The sequence below is a fragment of the Onychomys torridus genome, chromosome 15 (assembly GCF_903995425.1).
Source record: "Onychomys torridus chromosome 15, mOncTor1.1, whole genome shotgun sequence".
Taxonomy (NCBI): domain Eukaryota; kingdom Metazoa; phylum Chordata; class Mammalia; order Rodentia; family Cricetidae; genus Onychomys; species Onychomys torridus.
The window spans coordinates 64764270-64787692 of NC_050457.1; the positions used below are offsets into that span (position 1 = coordinate 64764270).

Consider the following 23423-nt stretch of genomic DNA (forward strand, 5'->3'; position numbering starts at 1 on the left):
CTTGAGGATGATTTCAGCTTGCTTTTTACTCTGTGTATTTTTTAATATAATATAGTATATCTTTAATCTTTTCTTAAGCCAACAGCAACTAGAATGTACTGAAACCTACACCATGAGCTTTGGCTGAGTTTCAGCACTAACAAATCTGCACTACTTTTCTGGCTTCTTCCATTACATTTCTCCATCCTTCTCTGTGACACTTAGGTTAAATTATTTCTGCCAAGATCTATTCTATTCTTTGGGAGAATTGAAGACAAATTCTCTCATTTCATCTATTTTTTGCACCTCTCATTCCTCAGTAACCATCTAGCAGAACATCAGTGAGATGTAACAGAGTACTTCATTTCTTGTTCTGAGAATGAAATATCTGAGGCTGGCTACTTTATAAAGGAGAAAAGTTCATCTTGATTCCTGTGGGGCCTCATCTGGAAATACCCATTTTGCCCATGCCCTAGGAAGACCATCCTAGGACAAGAGACAGGGAGCATGCATGTGGTCTCCTCTGGTCTCTTTGTCTTGATGAGGTGACTAGGATTCAGTCATGGAGGCTTTATCCTTAGGAACTAACCCAAAGGCCTACTTCTAAGCACCATGGTCAGATTAGATTCTTACTTCTCTAAAAAATGACTTATTCTATATTTTATATCTGTGTGTTTGCACAGGTTGTTCTTTCTGACATGTGTGTGTATATGTGTGTGTGTGTGTATGTTCATTTGTCTGACTGTGTGTGTGTGTGTGCATTGTGTGGCTGTATCTGTATATGTCTGTGTTTATGTATGAACATATGTATGAGATGCCAGAAAAGGGCATAAGCTCCTCTGGAACTGGAGTTACAGGTAGCTATGAGATCCCTGATGTGGGTACTAGGAACCTGGAACCAATAGCAAATGATTTTAACCACTAAGCCATTTCTCCAGCCTTGATTTCCATCTTTTCAACACTTCACAATGGGGTGATATTTGAACACATGAAGCTACAGAGGACAAATAAATCATATCCAAGCAATATCAGGGCATCTCCAATAGCTTTAGCCTTGGAATATCAATGGCAGAGTCACCAGACATTTCCACAACAGTACAGAGACAGCATCAGGGCACAAAGATTTTTTTTTGTCATAAAATGAGGTCACATCGACCATTCTCTAAGAATCACATGAAGCTATTTAGTTCACATGACTAAAACTAGCCTTGCAACTTGAAAAACTTCTGCCTTCATTATGTGAATAAAACTTTATAATCTGGGAGAAAAGAAATAATCAGAATTCCTTATTTAAGAAAACTGAGCTCTTGAAAAGAAAATGATAACCAGGAAGTAGAAGTCTTGGATGAAAAAGATGGATACCAGAAATCTCTAATTATTAAAGATTTTCTCAGCCCCTTTATAGCTTTGCATTCTGTTTATCCATGCCTGGGGTTTCATTAGTTACTATCACCCATGCTCTATAACAAATGAAATAGATCTAATCTAGAGGGGACAATCAACAACCTGGTAATAAATACCTTATAGAACAAGTCATCATTTAAAGATTTGCTATATATGAACATCATATGTGAGGGCTTTAACTAACCATGCTATCCCTATGAAGAATTCATGAACCTAGACTCAGGAGTGCACACAACACCACATCTGAGCTCTGTAGAGTTCTTCTTAATGAGGGCAAGGCCCAGGATCAGCACTATGTCTAGCATGGCCCAGGGTGGGGAGAACAGGACACATTTCCTTTCCTTTGGGCCAAAAGGCAAAGGTTTCACCTGAGCTGTATGAGCCGAAGATCCTTCTTGCAGTAGGACAACCCTTCCTATTTCTGCCCCAAACCACAGTTGCCTATGTTCACATCGCCACTTGGTTCTGTTGCCGCAGAGTTGCATAACTATTCACTATAAGAAAGCTATTTCTGTGTTCCCCTCCATTGAAGCCATTGAGTAGGGAAAGTCTAGTGCCAGCTTCCCTCTTTTACCTTTTGTCTGCAAGACTTGGGCTGCTATTCTGCTTTGAGTCCATTTCTCAATGAAATCTGAACTAATGACCTAGCAGATGTTCTATGCATACTCAATGCAGAACTACACACAAACTATTTGTTTGTAAGCATTCAATAAATACTATCTCTATAGTCTCTTCTTTCTTTTCTTTTTTCTTTTTGATATTGTATTTTAATTACAACCTTTCTCATTTCCCTTTCCTTACTCTAAGCCCACCTATGCACCCCATTATTTCTCAAATTAATGGCCTCTTTTTTCATCAATTGTAATTGCCTTCATATACATGATTGTGTATACATATATATTTCTAAATATAACCCATTGAGTATGTATAATACTTGTATATATTAAAGAGAGTCAATGTTAACCAAATCTGTAAGTTCATATTTTCCATACTATGTCAATACCTATTGGCATAATGCATATCCCATAGACATGTTTAATGAATAACTAAATGAAGTCCTACTGACTGTATATATCAATCTGTGTTGGTATAAAATGAATGTGATCTGGATCTTCACATGCAGAGCATTAGAATAAAATATTATGACAAAGTGAGCATGTGTCACACTTCTCAGATGGGTATTTCAACCACATGCCACAAGCAGAGGCATGTGGCTTTTCTGAAGTGAGCAATTCACCCCTGGGAGCTAATAGCATGGCTGTTCATAGACCTGTGACTGTATGGTAGCAAAGGCTATCTCTATATATGACTAGTCTTGAAACAAGAAGTCAGAAGGTTTGGGTGATGAGGCTTTCTTCTATCCCATGACTTCCTTTTCATGGTTCTGAGAACCATAGCTCACTAAGCATTTTTCTACTGAGATAAGGTACTTTGTCAAGGTGCTCATATAACTGTCTTCTCTTTGAGAGACTCTTCAGAGAAACCTCTAACCCTCATTCTTGCAGGTGATGGAACAAAGTGAGTCTTTGGTTCATCAAAAGACTTCAGGGATTTGCATATTATGTTACAGTGTGGGTGGCTATATTGCTCTCTTAAAAGTGAAAGGTAAGGAGACAATGGGAATGTCAGTCACTGTGACAAAATTTGTGCATATACAATATGAGGCACCAACTATGGGAGCATCCCTTGTGTATGAACTATAAGAAGGATCTAATGCAATGGCACTACTAGGTCAAGCACTTGAACAGTCGCTACAGGTCACAGCACCTTGTCATACCTAGGCCTAGGCAACCAAGGGTTTCCTTAGGAAGGCTGTAAAGATGTGCAACACAATAGAACAAACCAGAGACAAATATACCAATCTGGAATTGACAACATATATAAAGTATAATTCTTTACAACTTAGAAAATATTGTATCCATTATTGGAAGAAGTTTTGGACAAAAAGAGCAGAGCAGAGAAACTTATTAACAAAAGACACAGATCAGAACTGTGGGCTCAGCTTGACTTTGAGCTGGCTATTGGAACCTTTCCTTCATCAAGTGAATGACAAAATAATTTTTTTCCCAGAATTAAAATTCTGGCTGAATGGTTTAATATAGAATAGTCCTTTACCACAGCTATAGATAATGACATGTCCTTTATAGTTATTTGTCATAAAGATGAATTGTTAGAAGTCTGACATATCTGAGATGCTTTATATATACATATTTAATATATATCCCTTCTCCATTTTTCTGTTCTTCAATAGTTGCAAAATGGGATGCAATCTAGTTCTCTTAGAGTGTTGCAGAATTTTAATACAAAAAAAAAAAAAGAAATGGAATCAGACTGGAATACTGCACAATAAACTTGGAAAGAATCCCAAGTTGCCATAATGATGAGAACTACATAATCTTGAGCTATTGTGCCAGCTTGGAACAATTGTTGGACTTGTCTGTTTCTATTTCCTCCATGTGTAGATGTTAGTCCTTGAACCAGAAGCATTTCAAACAGACATGCCAAATAATTATACAAGCACTTACACACATACATCAGGAGCTGTATGTCTAACACTGAAAAGCATTCCTTGCAGATCGTGTATGTTTGTCTGTTAGCAGTTTTAAGATTCATAATCTCAATGCAAGAGAAAGGCAGTCACCTTTTTCTGCATCATTAAGCTAAGCTAAAATGTGTTTCTGATTCCAATCCAATCGTGTTGATTTCTCACTTTCCCCAAGACCACAAGAAAACATTTGATCCTTTTAACTGGGCACTCCCTTATGAATAACCTTAAGTATCTCCATGTATAAAGAACATTGACTGTTTTTCAGACTGTGACCTAAAAATCTCTAGGTTTCTGCAGACCTACATGAGATATAGTCTAACAAACACACATAGGATGGTCACATGGCTGCATTTAATAGCTTTCCTCTACTCTCAACCCATTTTAAGCACAGATTAAATTCAGTCTATGCAGCAAATGGAATATGGATATTCTATAGAATTTCCTTTCAAGGAAGGCTCCACCACTGAAACCCAAAAGTTATTGTGAGTTTTCCAACTAGAGAGTAAAGGGGGTTTTTTAAGAGACTATTTTATTTTGTATGTAGGAGTGTTTGGCTTGCATGTATGGCTGTACATTACCACATGCATGCAGTGCCCAGAGATGCCGGAAGACGGCACTAGATCTCCTAGGACTGGAGTTACAGACAATTACAAGCTGCCAGATGGGTTCTGGGAACTGAACTTAGACCCTTTGGAAGGGCAGACAGTGTTCTTAATCACCGAGCCATGTCTCTAGCCCCCAAGGAGGTACAGTCTTTAATACGATTTTCTTCAGCTTGGGGAGATTCTTAGGGTCCTGCTTTGAGGATAGGAGGCAGAAAAAGGAGAAGGGAAGAAAGAACATCATAGCTGTAAAGAATTATGCAAGATGGTGAGGGGAGGAGGGTAAGTGGAGGAGGGTGAGGGGAGGAGGGTGAGGAGGAGGGTGAGGAGGGGAGGGTGAGGAGGGGAGGGTGAGGAGGAGGGTGAGGAGGAGGGTGAGGAGAGGAGGGTGAGGAGGAGGGTGAGGAGAGGAGGGTGAGGAGAGGAGGGTGAGGAGGGGAGGGTGAGGAGGAGGGTGAGGAGGAGGGTGAGGAGAGGAGGGTGAGGAGAGGAGGGTGAGGAGGAGGGTGAGGAGAGGAGGGTGAGGAGGGGAGGGTGAGGAGAGGAGGGTGAGGAGGAGGGTGAGGAGGAGGGTGAGGAGGAGGGTGAGGAGAGGGTGAGAGAGGGTGAGGAGAGGAGGGTGAGGAGGGGAGGGTGAGGAAAGGAGGGTGAGGAAGAGGGAGAAGAGGGGAGGGTGAAGAGATGAGGGTAGGGAGGGTGGGGAGGAAAGGAGGAGAGGGGGAGAGAGGTAGGGGGAGGAGGGTAAGAAGGGAAGGTAAGGAGGGGAGGGTGAGGAGAAGATGGGGAGGATAGGAGGGTGAGGAGGAGAGGGGGAGGGGAGAAGGGGGAGGGTGAGTGGAAGAGGAGGAGGAGAGGAGGGTGAGGAGAGGAGGGTGAGTGGAGGAGGGTGAGGAGAGGAGGGTGAGTGGAGGAGGGTGAGTGGAGGAGGGTGAGGAGAGGAGGGTGTGTATTTCTTCACTGGGTTCTGTATAAAACAAAGGCCAATGAAGGCTGGGGAGAACCTCTGGCTGAAGCTATCACAGCAGCAGGACAGTAGAAATGGCAGAGAATGGAGTGTGCAAGACCAATGGTCCCTAGGAAATAGCAGTGGAGGTAGTTGCCTAAAAACGTCAGAGTTGCAAAGGTAAAAGGAAGAGCGGAGCAGTGATGTGGCCCTGCTAAAGGAGACAATGGCAGACAGAGCTGAGGTCCGGGGGCGGAGCACTTTCTGCTGACAATAACAAAGAAAGCAAGATGTCTTGAGGCAGATAATGTGTGTCAAAATTCTCAGAGACCCACTGCACCCAAGAAAGTCTGAGATAATGTGATCCCATATAAACATGGGTCCTGCTGGGGAGCAAACCATCCATTGGTGTGTGGAGTATCAACTCATAGAGGTGTAAACAGAGCAGTAACTGCTATTTCCTAGTAACCACCATTGACTATACTTCTTTAATGAATCACTGATGTCTCACATTTCAGTGATTTTCATTGAGAAAATCGTTCAGTTTAGTTTGTGTCAGCATCTCAAAGGAAATGTAAAGCTCCTCCCACCTCCTGCACAGAAGGTAAGAAAGTGGCCTATGGTCTACAGACTCCCCAAGAAACCTCAACTATACTTCATTAGTCAGAAACAGCACATGATCAATCCTGTTTTCAGAGGAGGTTGGGCAAGTGACTTCCTCGCTTGAGTACATGCTAATATAAGCACAGTTTATGTTGTGTTAATAAATAGGTTGGGCATGTTCTAACTGTCACAGGAAGTGGTATTTGATGTTTTAGTCTCCTTGCTTGCTTCTAAAGCTACAATTTCTTTAATTTTTTGTTTATCCTCCTCCGCCCCACTGAATGCCCTGAGTTCTTTCTCAGTGGAAATCTCTGATCCAGCTCTTTCTTCACCTTTGGTTGTATGTATGGATCTCTTACACTCATGACATTTTGGTGAATGCTGTTTGGAGATGTGCTTGGAAAGCCTCTTAGAAACAGCTTGATTTTTAGAAAGTAAGAGTAAATTAAGAAGAGAGTGTGGGGGACTAGGACTCCAGGGCTATGTATGTATATTGCCAGAGTCTAGTGGATGAATGGTTTCTTACTGGATATGTTGACTGGATGAGGTCATCTGGCCTCTCTCCATGCCTCAGCTTCCTCATTTGCATTTTAATAAAAGTAGTTACGTAAATCACAGAGTTCTGAGGAGTTTACAATTGCATAGATCAGTAGCTGGAGTTTTGAAGTGTTAATGATAACTTTTAGTGTTGTTGTTTACATATTTAATAATAATATTATTGAGCTAAGCAAAGCATTACATTTTTGTCTTGGTGTTATAGACGGTACAATCAGAAGGATGAAAGATCTTCTCTGCGTCTGTTAGGGTTTATTGGTTGCATCTGGATCAGGATGGGGAAGGCAATCCTGTGCAGTGCACAAGCTGGCCGGTCAGAATGTCTTTCAAATACACTGTACTAATGTTTTCAGTTTCAGAAATTTCTAGCTTTACAAAATGCTAATGTATATGCATGAAGATAAATACAGTAGACACTAAACTAACTCTATATTAAAATATTGCTTGTGATGACATGAATCACACATATTTTAGGATTAAGGTTTTATAAACTCTATGTTAACTTCAACCCTTTTGAAAGGAGCTAAGTACACACTGAAGTAGACAGCCAACAGGGATGAATATGGCATAAGTTAAAAACAGGGTTTGTATTAGAATCCATTAAAAACATAAACAAGGAAGGAAGAAATGGGAAGTGATAGAGAGCCTAACATGTGGATCTTTGAACATGTGTGCACATACATCCAATACCCCCTGCACACATACATACACAAGTATATATGTGTATGTATATATAGGCACATGTACATTTGTAGAATATACATATATTGGGTGGACACTTAACAGTTATTCTATGGGCACAACTTTTTAAAGTCTGACATATATTCTGACATATATTTCTTTAATCTGTAATATATTAACAGAAGTAAACTTTTCTTTGGTAGTCAGGATAACAAATTTATTTTAGAATTTTTCTTTAAAGCAATAACCATAGACAAGCACAGGGTTAAATTGTCTTTGTGGCTTTTTCTCAGTGTGACTGTAGACAAAATGCTGGGTCTCTGATCTTAGTTCCCTTACCTCTGCGATGGGAAGTCCTGAACCCTCTCGCAGTAAAGATTGACTTATAAGATTAAGCACAATTCGTTGTTATAAAGCCTGGCACATGGCAGACCTCCAGGAACCACACTTGTCTCCCTTCATTACAAAGCATTTCTACAACAAGCCTAGTTTCTTAAAAAAAAATAAAAATGAATTTCTTGACGAAGGTTTTTAATTTTGCTCCATGAGCGAGGTGAAAATTTCAAATTTAGCTGTACTCTTACTTCAATGTATCAACCTTCTTGGGGTCATTATCATTTTTAGAGCAAACAGGGAAACATGCAATCCAAAAGAATGAGATCGTTATGGTAGGAATGAGTACTAGGTTATGATTAGTCTAGAGGATATACATATATATGTAATACAGAGTTAGTTCAGTGTCTCTGCCCATCTACATCCAGCAAAGTATTGTATGATTAATTGGGAAAGTTGCTTCCTGATAAAGATATTAATGTGAAGAAAAACAGCAGGAGGGGCATGCTCCCTTCTGCACCAATAATGGCTGTCTTTAATATGCAAAATTATACATACATTTATTTGTCTTATGAGCTGGTCTACATTTAGTACATTAAAAGTAGAACCCTAACGGTCATGCTGGAACTCTCATCCAATAACTGATGGAAGTGGATGCAGAGAACCTTGGCCAGGCCCCAGGTGGAGCTCCAGGAGTCGAGAAAGAGGAGGGACTGTAAGAGCGTGAATTGTTGAGACCAAGATTGGAAAAGCACAGGGACAAATAGCCAAACGAATGGAAGCACATGAATTATGAACCAAAGGCTGTGGAGCCCCCAGCTGGATCAGGCCCTCTGGATAAGTGAGACAATTGAATAGCTTGAACTGTTTGGGAGACACCCAGGCAGTGGGACCTGGACCTGTCCTTAGTGCATGAGCTGGCTGTTTGGAACCTTGGGCTTATACAGGGATACTTTGCTCAGCCTGGAAGGAGGGGACTGGACCTGCCTGTACTGAATCCACCAGGTTTAAATGAATCCCCAGGGGTGCCTTGATCCTGGAGGAGTTGGGAATGGAGGGGAGGGGCTAGGGGGAAGGTGGAGGTGGGGACGGGAGGGAGGAGGACAGGGGAACCCATGGCTGATGTGTAAAATTAAAACACAAATACAATAAATAACAAATAAATAAATAAATAAATAAAATAAAAGTAGAAATCATTTTGAAATAAGATGCATGTTGACTATTGCAAAATTTTACTTATTTACATTGGAAATATATAGAGTTAAATGATAAAAGATAAAATACAGTCTTTGAAAATTATATATATATAATATATTTTGGTCAAAATATCCAGCGTGAATTTGTAGCTATGTGTTTTCCTTAACTTGGATGAGGTCAGCTGAACTCTGCAAAGGAAGTGAGAACAATGGACTGGGGGCTTGTTTCTAACAGTAGGAAATACACTGGTCTTATCATCACATCAATGGATCTCAGCACCCTTGCTTCATTGTAAACAATTCAATGAGACATTAGTCAAACAGTTGATGGATATTATTTTGAGAATAGCATGTGCTTTCTGCAGTTGGTCTGAGTCTGTCCTGATGGAGTCATTTAGTTTGATTAGTCATGTATGAGTAGGGAAAAACCTTCACAATGCCTGTTTCAAATAGGACTTAACTTGAAAATGTAAAAATTTTGGTAAGTTAATATAATGAGAAATTGATGTCAGAAGTAGGGGCTGTTTATAGCTGGTTTCAGACAGAATGATCTACTCCAAGGTGAAGCATAAATCTGTAATGGGTGGGGAATATGAGAGAGCACATGGAGTTTAACATTCTTCACATGTCCAGATTTGAAGAGGATTAAGAAATCTTAACGTTTCTTTTCTTCCTTTTGTAGAAAATCATTTAATTTAAACTTGAGTCACTCCTAGAACTCAGAGGATCTGCTTCCTCAAGTGTCTGCCTTCTTTCCTGTCCACTAAGGCATGCTAATGTAATCAACTGTCAAGTAAGGTCATGGGCACATATGCCAAGGTTTAGACAGACACCAAAAATTTAACATAGAATTTGGAATTTGATTTGTTTCACCTTTAGGTGGTCTATTAACAATAGGCAACTATTATATGCAAAATTTTGTGGTAAAAAACACTTGTTAGTGTTGCATGTTCAGATGAACCCACAAGCCTAGGCCTTGGATAAATATTTGCCATATGAATTATTAACAGATGCTTATTTATGATATGGATACCACAGCTCTTTTGCCTCTTATATCTGCTGCATATTCTGGTGCCAGAATTATCTCTGGAGACAGAGATGAAATCAGAGTAAAGAAACTCCCAAGTGGTCCACTTTATTTTACTGAATATTTGGTCCAATTACTTGGCAGAGAGAAGCCTTGCAAATGTTGATGAAAACAATCTGCTATGTCTCAGTGTCTGTTCAATGGGAGTCTTGCAGAGAGCTAACACTACATGTTATTCAAGAAGACGGCCAAAATGATAAATGGGAAATTAGGGATTCTGCACCTAACAAAACTAAGCTCCACAGGGCTGCTACATTGATTTTCTAAAACCAGTTTCTACAAGTAACATTGACTTTAAAGAATGAAACCCTTGTGACTGCATCCCTCCCTATGACCTTGACTTCGCATCCTCCTTCCTACCCTTTACTTAAGGACTCTTGTTCAAGTCAGTGTATATGTCTACATTAATGATGAGGCCTGAGGGCCTGAATTGAGGAAGGGCAGTGTGCTGCAATCCTCACAAGGTCCTTATGTTCCAGTACCACATTAACTATTAGCCCTTTGTCATGCTATTAGACAGGATTGTTTCCTCACTCAGGTTCCAGGGGCAGATGCTTCTCTTATCCTTCCCATAATCCTCTCCACCCTGCTGTGGACACCATTTCTCAATGAGGCCCTGGATGAACTGCAACCCCTCCTTGGTAGGCTCCTCATGGCTCCTCTTTCCACTCTCCTTTAGGATGTCACCTCCTTGAAGGCCTAGCTAGAGTGTGCTCATGAGCTGCCCAATGTCTGTTTTGTATTCCAGCAGACAGTAAGGATGTGTTTAAACACTGTCTTCAGGGCCAGCAGGTTAAGAGGCCTGCCAGGAAACCAAGCCTGACCTTAGTTCCACCCAATGAATCCAAATGATAGAATAAGAGAACCAACTTCTACAAATTGTTGTTAAGCACACACTGAGGCACACATACACATATGCACATACATATACAAGTTCACATGCACAAAGTGAATTTAAAAAATGTAAAAATCTCCTAAACAACAATAACATGCACCACTACCCCCCATACACACACACCGCCATCAGTGTTATATCATGGCCTATAGCTCTGGGGAAGTCACCCAAACCCTAGAGCCCAAATCCTTGGGTTTTACTTATCAACAAGCTTATAGTAGGCAAGAAATTTGCCTCTGTTTCCTTCACTGTAAAACAAACATAAAGGCAGACTCTATCTCACGGAGAATAAGATCAAATAGCCAAACCAATATATTTAATTCTTGCAACAGTGAGTTTTGATGCAAATGAGCTAGTTGCCTTATATGAGCTAGTTGCCTTATATTTAATTTTAATCATTCATGTCTAGATTTATTTTTCCATAGAAAAGACACCTTAAGATATCTGTAGTTCCTTCACTCCTGACACAGGGCTTGAGATGCAGAGTTCCACTTACATGGTGCAAACACAAAGTTGTATGAGTATGACTAACTTCTCAACCATAAAAATAAGCCCAGAACTGGAAGCATCTAAATACCAATGTTAGTTCCAAGTTCATGAAGCAAGGAAGCATTTATGTGGGCAGGGAGTGCCACTTTTTCCAGGGAAGAAATGATCAAGCTTGCAGATGACAGTACCCCCACTGCAAACACAGGCCCTTCTAAATGCACAGCCATGGCAGAGGGCCCGACGAATACCCAGACATTGCCCGTCTGTGCAGGGTGTTCTCTTATTGTTTTCAACAGGAAGTGTGAATTACAGGATGCCTGACAAATCCATCCAAAAGTGCTAAGAAAAGCAGATGCTGATTTCCAAACCTTATCAAATGATTCCCTCTCTTCACTCACTTGGGTAGTTTGGAGTCAAACAGGATGGAAAAGCAATTTGCCTGCCCTGATCACTTATGCACCCTGGGGGGAGGGGCTGAGAACAAGCCAGAAATATTAATTTCCCACACTCCACTCTACTTCTCTGGGTGGTTAAAATAAAACAAAGCATTTGATTTCTCCCAGTCTTTGTACTGATGAAAGACGACAGGTCCAATAGACACAAGCTCATGGATGGAAATCATTATTTCCTGTGTGTAGAAGTTTTCTGTTTCTACTGTTACCAGCTCTGTACCAGAGAGAGAGATTCCAAAGTCTGAAAGGGGGTGCCAAGTGAGTTAGCATCTCTGCTGGACTGGCTGGCTCCCCTCTGTTGTGTAGCTCAGGAGCACAGGTCTAGCCAACTTTGACCTTATTGAAGTTGACAGAGCCTGTGAAGGTGAATGGGCTCTTCCTGCCTGCTGAGTTCAACCCTAGGGAGACTGCCATAGTACAATGTTCAGATTCTTCCCTAAATAGACAAGACAACTAGTAAAACATATTTTAGGGGTAAAGAATTTGTTCTAGAGGGAGGCCACTGGGTGCCTGCAGATAATTTCTAAAATTACTTAAAATCTATTGTAGTTCGCCATTTTGTTATATATACAGGCTAAGGTTTTAAGGTGGCCCTTAAAAATACATTAACTGCATATCAGAAAGAATTGTAAGAAAATTGGAAGCTATAAGGCAAGATACACGGAAAACCTTTCAGGCCAGATGGACTTAGCCTTTAGAATTATTGCATACTAGAGACTCCTGGTTGCTCTCTTTTGTGAAAAAGAGGGTGGAAGCCTTCTCATGTAGCAGACTGTATTTTTAGATGAGCAGAATGGCCCATTAATTCACTGATTCAAGTTGGTCTCTGTTACCGAGAACATGACTTCTAGGCTGCTGTAGGACAGGGAAAGGAAGAGAAAGCTTTGAATGGCAGTGCCCTTGCTCCATGATGCAGTGTTATGAAGTACAAGCTAAGTGTGGGATTCTGTCCGAGGTGTGCTTGCTGTTAACCTGGACTCCATTTTGCAAACAGGCCAAAGCTAGAAAAGAGGCCATTTTTGCATCAAGTGGAAAGATCTTGATGGACAAAGACTTCTCCCCATGGCGGTGAGCCTCTCCAAATGGACACATGGAAGGCAGACAGAAGGAAGGACTGAGAACTGCCCTGGCAGCATTTCTCCAGGAAATGGCTGGGTGTGTGTATCCTTGCTGATTACACACATAATAGCTCCATGCGTGGTGTTCTGTATCCAGAAAGGCTGCTGCAGAGCTCTGTTTCCAAAGGGGGAAGCCAGAGCACCCTAACAGATTCCTTCTACAAAGAGGCAAAGTGGCATCAGAGAGGAGGGTTTTAGGAGTCCCTGAGGACAAGGACAGGAAAGGGGAGGGAAAAATGAGCAGAGAAAACAGCACACATCCCAAAGGAAAGTCTAAGCTGGCTCTTAAGCCAGGAGGTTTTTACAACACAACATGAGAAAATCAAATAACAAAGACACAGTTCTTTATGGGAAAATGCAAGCTCCTTTTTGTCTTAACCAACAACACTGTGCTTCCTTGAAGGGATGGTGTATGGTGTGAACATTCCTATAAAAAGTACCTTGCAATGAACCTCCTGCAAGGGCGATGAACCAATGATAACTTCAATGGTGGTGGAGAAATTGGACTGCTGCAGGTCCAAAGCCCAATTACAACGCATCTCTGGCTATCTTTACCCCTCTCCCCATCCACTCACATAGCCATTCTTTCCCCACCTCTGTGTCTGACTTTACATTCTTGTGACTAACAGGTAAAAACTTTTTGGATTGTATTAACAGATCAATAGCTTCCACCAACCAAAAGGCTAAGAATGTCCAGAGACAGCCTCTCAGGCTTAAAGCAAAGATTTCTCTGCTTTGCTTTAACCCACCTACCTAATATTTCCATGAAGAACGCCTCAATTTAACACTTTCCATTAGTAACCACTCTTCGTTTACTATAAAAATTCATCAAACGCTTCCCATATTAGAACAAGGAATTTGGGGCCACACAGACCCGTGTTTCTTACCCACTGTCACCCCTATTTGGTTTTAGATGAAACTTTCTCTCATCCTGTTTGTGGTAAGAATTGTGCTTTTGAAGAAACAATGGACAGGTAGAACTCTGGAAGGCAGGTCTTGGAACCAGCCTGCCTGTCTCGAATCCTAGTTCCTCCCAAGTAGGAAGAAGTCATCTCAGAGGAACCAATTACGGATCATGGAAAAAATGAGTGAGTTTTAATATACACAAGTTTCCAAGAACAAGGAAGACTGCAATGTACTTCAAGCTTAACTATGTTAACTGGGTTCAGATAAACAGTAGTAATAGTATCCTGCTTTCATTTCATGTAATTAAATGGAAATTAATATACAGAAGTTTGTATTTTGAAACAACAGTGGTTGAATTATAATTCATATTTCATCCAGTAATCCACTTACTGTTTATTAGTTTTCAGTCTAGGAGTGCCTCAGCTACAGTGAAGGAGCTTATTTAAAATTGTGCTAGATGGATAAAGAGAACATTGCACAGGTAGCCATACACTAATCCCCTCTATCCTTAATCTCTCTGTAGTTTGAGCTACCTGTGGGCAAGTTCAGCCTCCAAATGGACACTGTTCCACAAGACAATTCATGTTTTAAATTGTACACAATGCTGAGGGATGTAATGAAATCGTAGCCATAGAGCTCCATCCTGCCCAGGATAGAAACCATACCCTTGCATAGAGTATCCACACTGTGTGCACTACCTACCACATCAATCACCCAGCAGCTGCCTCGGTTATCAGCTTGTCTATTATAGTATCACAGTGTTTATAGAAGAGTTTCGTACCATCTTTGGTTTCCTGTATCCACTGGGATCTCAGGAGATACTGTGTGTGGTACATACAATTAAAATTGGCCTTACATTTGCAAAATATTTAAATCACAGAGCAAATGATGAAATGAAGAAGTAGTTGAAGGATATTAAGTGCATGAGAGAATGACTTGTACAAACCACACATGAGTGGTCTTCATTAACTGAACACCATGAAAATAATAATTGGTATTATTCAGCTATAAGGAACCTCAAAAAGCATATTCCACCTCAGCAGCTGCCATCTTCAATTTGGTCTTTCAGAGAGAGAATAATTTCAAGGAGCCACAGTTGAAAACATTAGTCCTTGGCTTGCTTCCCTTTAAAGAGCCAAGGATTTGGTGTGACTGTTAAAAAGATGTTTTGATATACCAGGAGAGCCCTGAGAGTTCCTGCAGGACTGGGCTCCTTCTATTCCTGAAACAAACTTTCAGCTCCCAGGCACAGGAGAGTACTGTAGAAAAGGCTGGTGATTGTTTTCCCTTTCATCAAATGATTCCATGGAAGATGAGTGCACGCACACACTTGAAGTCATGTGTGTTCAATGCTGTGATCTCAATGCGCATTATCTTAAATTCAATGCTGTGCACATTAAACTGAATTTCCTGTAAGAAAGGAAAGGATGAATTCATCACGGAAGTACTGTTAAGATACAGAGACATACAAGCCATCAGTATTTTCACTGAAAGGTCAGATTAGGGCCAGAGAGATAGCTCAGGAGGTAAGGGTGCCCCTTGCCCAAGCCAGCTGCCAAGTTCTGAATTTGATCTCTGAGAACTACATATTGAAAGGGAGATAACCAACTCCTGCAAGCTGTCCTCTCTCTCTCTGCACATGTATGTTGTGGCAGGCTCCACATGCTAAATAAAAACCCAATGAAATTTAAAGAACTACTTTTAAAAATTAGTAAAAGTAATACCGGACTATTATAAACTATTATTTAAGAAATAATTGCATAAGTGACACACTACATCTATCAGACGATTTTTTGTCTGATATATTCCTCAAGTACAGTTGCTAGGTGTACTAGTCACTAGTCACTATGTGACTCATGTTAATGAACAGTGCATGTTAAACGCCATCATTGATTATCTCATAGTTTTTGTGGGCAGATATTTCATTCTCATCTTTAGGACAGGCAGTCACATTTCAATCAAAATATTAAAGCAATATTTTTTTTTTTCTGGAAGCTGAGTCCTTTTTGAAACACCTGTGACTGACAGGGGATTCAGACTCTGTGTCAGGAGGAGTAAGATTCCTAAAGTTTTACAGGCACCCCCAGTGACTCAGCTCTTAGACCCCTCATGGATTCTTTCTCCACGGTCCAACCCTTCACAGGCTTTCCCACAGTGCATTGTTCATTTCTTTGAGTATATCAGTGGAATCTTTCTCTTTATAGGTTCTCTGCCTTTGTTCTTAGAGATTTCCTCTGATTAATTAGCAAAACTCAGGGCAATTCACTTTCAAAGTAGGTAAAAGCTAACCGGGGTGGAGTTTAAGTGCAAACACAAACTCTCTGCATCCTTGCTATGAAATACCTAATCAAGAGAATGACATACGAGGCTGATGAGGTGGCTCAGTTGTAAAATGTTTAGCATGCAAGAGTGAAGAGGCCCTCTGGATAAGTGAGACAGTTGATGAGCTTGAACTGTTTAGGAGGCTCCCAGGCAGTGGGACCAGGACCTGTCCTTGGTGCATGAGCTGGCTTTTTGGAACCTAGGACCTATGCTGAGACATTTTGCTTAGCCTTGGTTCAGGAAAGAGGGGACTGGACCTGCCTCAACTGAATCTACCAGGCTGGGCTGACTCCCCAGGGGAAACCTTGCCTTGCAGGAGCTGGGAATGGGGGGTGAATTGGGGGGAAGACTGGGGGGAGGGTGGACAGGGGAATCTGTAGCTGATACGTAAAATTAAATTAATTATAAAATAAAAATATTAATTTAAAAAATAAAAAAGAGTGAGGACCTGAGTCCTATAGCACCCAGGTAAAGAGCTATGAGTGATGGCACACACTGGTGATGGCACACACTGGTAATCCTAGTGTAGAAAAGGGGAGGCGGCAGGGATGATCCTTGGGCATAATTGGCTATTCAGCCTGAGATAGATCTTGTACTCTTGGCCCCTGTTACACACACACACACACACACACACACACACACACACACACACACACACCAACCAAACAAACAAACAAAAACAAAAACAAAAAAACACCCCACATACACTAATGGAAAAAGAGACAGGGAAATCATATCACACACAGGGATATTCTAAAATGAGTGACCCTGACAGAGGATGCTTACAGAAGATCATAATGCTGGGGACTGTCTCAGAATTCTGCCTATCACATTCCCTGAGTAAAAGCATTTAAATGTAGATATTGGCCAACAAGTACTCTGTATATATAAGTTATTCATCCATTTTTATCAAAATGGGACACTGTTTATCCTTTTCTTTCCAATCATAGAGGCTGTGGTATTGGTACAGTGGTAGGCATAGCTGCCTTCCAATCTGCTAAGGCAAATATTTTACTGTAGTTTACACCTGTTCTGGGATATGGAAATGACCCTCATCTTATGTGGTCATGGATACTCTCTACCTGACCCTTTCATGCCCTTTGTCTGAATTCCTTTCTCATAAGAGTCAAATTGATAATTATTTCTTATATTTATTCATGTAGGTTGTTTGTAGAATTATTGGCCAAACATTTGTTGTTGTTGTTGTTTTTGGTGTGTGTATGTGTGTTTGTAAGGGATTTTTTTTTCTTTTATTCATTTATTCACTTACTTGTCCTTGAAGTGTTGAAGTGAATGAAAATAGATAGAAAGCTGACTTAAATTCTCCCTGGACAGACAACACCAATTAGGCCATATAACTTCTACCTTATTTGATCTGGAAATATCAACACAACTTGAACTCTTTCTTGAAAATGCTTATTTTAAAAAAGAACTTAAGATCAACCAGTGAGAGGCAGCCAGTAAGTTTATAATCATATGACCAGGCTTTATGGGAGGAGAGGACAAACATGGCCCCTCCCTCACTGCAACCACACAAACATCTTCTTTGCTTTATTTCTGTGTCCCTCCACAGAGCTCCTCAACAATTCTGGCTTGCATTTATCAGTCTCATGAGTATTCATTTTCTGAAGTAAACTTTTGTTTTCTAACAGATCCTACTGACTTATATTCTTTTATCTTTAGGAGTCCAGAGATACTTTTAAAACAAATAAATAATAGTGGAAATTTAAATCAATTAAATACCTACTTCTTTACTCAATAAATTGAGTACATTTACATGAAGTAGAAAATGAGGTAGGCCTACAAGATACATACATGGAGAGAATATGCATATTTAAATGATTATGTATGCATATTTAAGTGTATATTCATAGAAAGATGCTGGAATGATATATTTAACATAGGTCCATACACTGTCTCTGATATACACTAAGAATTGGACCATTGGGCCAAAAAATTGGATCAGTGGCTAAGAGCACTGGCTACCCAATCCAGAGGACCTAAGCTTGATTTCCAGCAGCAACATGGCAGCTCACAACTGTCTATAATTCTAGTGACAGGCGATCTGACACTCTCCTCAGGCTTCTCTAGGAACCAGGAATGTATACGATGCACAGACATATCTGCAGAAAAAAATACACATAAAGTAAAATGAAAATAAAAAATGGATTGGTACTGGGCTTTGGCTTTAATCACTCCTATAATCTTTCACTTAATTTGGAAATAAGTAATTTTTGATTTTATAGTTGAAAGGAAGATAAGCGATGACACAATGGTGTTCAATCTCATATCAATAGGAATCACTGTATTTACTGTGTCTTGCTTAACTGTCATGTTTTATACTGGAGGGACATTCTTTTGGCAATATGTGCACCTTCTAATTCTTTATGCTATTGGCTTATCCCCATTTCTCCCATCTTGTGAAAGGAGACACATGGGACTTGATGAGTTGGCTATATAGTTTGAGGTCAAAAGGTTGATTAGAAGGGAAAGGGTACTATAACCTGGGTGTTAAAAATCCCAGAAGAATACACCCACAAATGGTACCTTACTGTGGATCTTTGTAGAATGGGGCTGGCATATGCAAAAACACTTATGAGAGGCACTTGGTCAGATGACTGCATCAGAAAAGTCCACAGTAAGGCTGCAAATAGCAAAAAGAAAATCACTGAAATATGATTCTTCTTATGTTGAAAGAAACTGTGTCTCAGAAGACATAGTTTTCAGAGAGCAGTAAATCAGAGGGATCAGCACAATATGGTTTGGAACCGTGCAATGCAGAACACAAAGCAGGAAGCAGTCTCCACCTGCAGGATGGCAGCGCATCTGGGAATGTGGCACAGATGTCAGATGGCTGAGCTGAAAGCTTAGCTGTGTCCTATGTAAAATGAGAAGGACTGTGATGCTGAAGTAGCTTCATGTATAGCCTCTTTCTCCATGTCTTACTCGAGGGCTTTTCATGTCACGATCTAGTTATTTCCAGTTCTTTTAAAAAGAGGTGGAGTCCATGAGTGGCTAGATTTATCCTTTACACAGGAGCATTTCCATTTGCCTCTACAGAAGCACACTGGTCCCAGTACATCTGCTAAGATTTCTTTTCCCTGAGTGATTAATGTGTCCTAATGAGATGCCCATTTCAAAGCACTGGGTTTTTTCTTACGTCAACCTGGCTTCTTCTTCATTGGATGCTAAAAGATGAGGTTTGGAGGGCAAGAGACAAAGGAGGTGGGGAGTCACCACTTTCCTTCCTGGCTTCTGATCACTTCTCCCCCAGCAGGCCACCCTGCTGGTTTTCTCTCCTTACTCTGTGGCTGTGGAAAGAAACTCTGGAAGCTGCCCTCACAGTGCCAAGGACTGCCACACAAGACAGCACAGGGCAAGCATCAGAATGCTACTGTGGCCTGTTTAGAGCCATTTAATGCCATGTCCTCTCACAGGGGCTTTTGGGGGGGGGTGGCTCTGGAGAGAGGGTAGGATGCCCTGTAAGTTAAGTGGAAACAGACAGCGGGGTGAGTAATGATGGCAATACTTCTTTTTTCCTAGCACTTGAACAGGAAGTGCTGAGGCAAAACAAAAGGCCAATCTGTATGCAATTAAAAGCTTCTCTGGGTAATTGCTTTTTCTCCCTCTGTTAAAGCAACAGAGATCCAAACTTTGCATTTACTCAGCTTGTCCCACTTCTAGCGTTAAACTGCCACCAGTGTGCACAGTGTCTCGGACAGTTGCTGCAAAAGTAGATCCATCGAAGGACTATTTCATTGTAACTTTGAATTTTCAAACTATACATGGCCTTTCTCCAGGACTAATATTTTGATCCCAACCTTTGGAAATGCATACATTTTTGCTTGTCTTGTGTATAAGTCTTCATTAAAGTTTGTTTGTCTGAACCTTGGGCTTATACAGGGACACATTTCTCAGTCTGGAAGGAGGGGACAGGACCTGCCTGTACTGAATCCACCAGGTTTAAATGAATCCCCAGGGGAGTCTTGGTCCTGGAGGACATGGGAATGGAGGGGAGGGGCTGGGGGGAAGGTGGGGGCGGGAGGGGGGAGGACAGGGGAACCCATGGCTGATATATAAAATTAAAACACATAATAAGAAAAAAATGTAAGATTTTGAAACTCAGCCCCAAATAAAAATAATATCAATTATTCAACAATTCATATGCTTCTAGAATTCCAGAAAACTATAGAATTTTACAATTCAATTTTCCTTTATTCTCTACATGCAATAATTTGAGACAAGCACATTATGGACATTGATTGCCTCCTGAACACTACTTTCTTTGAATTCTTAAGGGGTTTTATGCATATTCTTAACTATCTCATCCCCAATTAACCACATAGCAGACAATATTCATGTAGCTTTTATTTATTCAAGAATCTGTTGAATTCTTATTATATAGAGAAGAACAGCAGGAAACAGAAGAGGCATGTTTTAATATGTAGAATTTTCATTTGCAGAGGAAAAATATAATCAGCCAACAAACAAACGTGTTTGCTGTGGTTAAAGTTTTATGAAGAATATAAAGTGCAGTAAAAACAGAGATCACTGGGATAGCTTATTTTATGCTACACATTTAAACAGACAATAAATAGACACACATATATGTTTATACATTACATATACTATATTGTATATATAATATCTACACCTCAGTTTAGCTTCAAATGTGCTATGTAGCCCAGGCTGAACTTTACCTAAAAAATCCTGCTGTCTTAGCTGCCTTCTCTAGTGCTGGGATTATGGGATTACAGGAGGGGCCATCATGCCCACTTATTTAGTATATATGTTTAATTGAAACAAGACCATATATGATTCATTCTTTCATGTTAGAACACACACACACACACACACACACACACACACACACACACACACATATATGAAACAAGGAAGCGATTGGGAGAGATCTTATAAAAATGGAGCTCAAATAAGATATTTCCAAACACCCTACCAGTAGAGCTAGAACTCTCATCCAATCACTGATGGAAGTAGATGCATAGATCCTCAGCCAGGCCCCAGGTGGAGCTCCAGGTGTACAATTGTCGAGAAAGGAGGGACTGTAAGAACGTGAATTGTTGGGCCCAAGATTGGAAAAAGCACAGGGACAAATAGCCAAACGAATGGAAGCACATGAATTATGAACCAAGGGCTGTGGAGCCCCCAGCTGGATCAGGCCCTCTGGATAAGGGACACAATTGAATAGCTTGAACTGCTTGGGAGGCTTCCAGGCTGTGGGACCGGGACCTGTCCTTGGTGTATGAGCTGGCTGTTTGGAACCTTGGGCTTACACAGGGACACTTTGCTCAGCCTGGAAGGAGGGGATTGGACCTGCCTGTACTGAATCCACCAGGTTTAAATGAATCCCCAGGGGAGTCTTGGCCCTGGAGGAGATGGGAATGGAGGGGAAGGCATGAGGGGAGGTTGGGGGTGGGAGTGGGAGTGGGGAGGACAGGGGAACCCATGGCTGATGTGTAAAATTAAAACACAAATATAATAAAAATAAAAAAGAAAAAGAAAAAAAGATATTTCCTTGTTTGTAAACATGTTCAGTATTTGTATATATTTGTGTATGAGTTAGTATTTGTAGCAAAAATAGAAGTTTGATTATCTCCAGCAGTAAAATAAGGCACAGCTTAAATAAGCTAACAGTTTTAATGAAAAAGACTGGTTCATGAAATGAACTTAAAATTTATTTATTTATTGGACAAATGTATTCAAGTATTGATGTACATGTGCATATTTTAATGAAAAAGACTGGTTCATGAAATGAACTTAAAATTTATTTATTTATTGGACAAATGTATTCAAGTATTGATGTACATGTGCATATTTTAATGAAAAAGACTGGTTCATGAAATGAACTTAAAATTTATTTATTTATTGGACAAATGTATTCAAGTATTGATGTACATGTGCATATGTGTGCTCACATGTGTATTTGCACATGCATATATTTGTGTGTAGAGATGGAGGTTGACAGCTAGTATCTTACTTGACTGGTTTTCACACTACGTTTTGAGTCAGGGTCTCTCACTGAACCCAGATCCTAACATCACAGCTAGTCTGGCTAGCGAGCTTGCTCCAAGGACTGAATCCTGAATTTACCTTTCATGCACTGGATAACAGGAAGGCCACCATGTTGACATAGCTTGTATGTGCATGAAAGGTAAATTCAGGATTTAAACTCTTGTCTTCATGCTTACACAGCAAGGGCTGTGCCCATTGAGCTATCTGCTCAGCCCTCATAAGATTCAATTTTAAAAGATTCCTTCACAATTAGACACGGTAACATGAATATATAACATATTCTGTAATATTCCCCTGAGGCTATTCCTGAGGAAAGGGGTGGGCTAGGAAAAATATCAATGCTGTTGTTTTCAAAGCATTTTTACATTTGAAGACTTAAAGAATTTCATCTTAAAATAATCTATAAAAATATGTGGGAGGGTTTTGAAGGTAGAAAATGGAAGGGGAAATGATTTTATTATAATCTCAAAAGTAAAAAAAAAAAATTTTAAAGTTTTATAAAACAAAAACAAACAAAAGTAGATCACATGAAGATGGGAGGAAAATATGAGGCATAAGACAGAACTGGAGGTGACAAAATAAAGAGTGGATTTGATCAAAACACATTATATGCATGTAAGGACTTCTCTAGTAATAAAAAAAATAAATGCTTAAGTATCTATTTATGAGGGACACATATAGATATACAAAATAATCTATAGATACTTTGTTATTCTCACTGGATGTAATTACTAGATTACTTCTATGTAGCCAAAAATTAAAATAAAGAATGCAAATTAAAAAATATGTCAAGGGACAACAAGCAGATCATATGTCTTTCTGTGAAGTAGTTACCATTTTGGTGCAAAACATTTTAAATTTATTTTTCCAAGTGTATGCAGCCTGATCTACCTGTATGGCCTTAGTCATGGGAGTAGAAAACAATGCAGAAGCTTATGGGGCTATTAGCACTGAAGAAAAATAAACATACCATGATAAACCCAAGTACCTATAGAGCTTCACAGTCAACATTGAGAACTTAAGACTCACTGAACATGTACTTGTCTAGTTCTGACAGAATTCTATTAATGAAATGGGCCTTTAGGTGAAAATTAGATCACAAAGTTGGGCTTCTCATGACTGGTATTCATGGGCTTCCTCCTCCACCATTCCACCCAGAATGGAATTGTGAGGATGGTGGTTGTCCATGCAGAATATTGTGAACCCCAGATAGTGTATCAGCCTGCACTCTGGTCTAGGACTTCCAAACTCTAGAATTTTTGTTGCTGATAAAGCAC

At 40.2% G+C, this 23423-nt stretch overlaps 1 protein-coding gene across 2 annotated transcripts in view; it reads right to left on the reverse strand.

Annotated features, from left to right (window-relative positions):
• Fbxl7 (F-box and leucine rich repeat protein 7) overlaps nt 1-23423 on the reverse strand; it is a 371578-nt gene that overhangs the window by 45222 nt on the left and 302933 nt on the right. Inside the window, exon 1 of one of the 2 annotated variants that reach the window (XM_036207330.1) lies at nt 18661-18697. The exons of the other annotated variant lie outside the window; for it this stretch is intronic. The gene's annotated coding sequence lies outside the window, so the exon portion shown is untranslated. Of the gene's footprint in view, nt 1-18660; nt 18698-23423 lie in introns of those variants that run through there. 2 annotated transcript variants of the gene reach the window in all.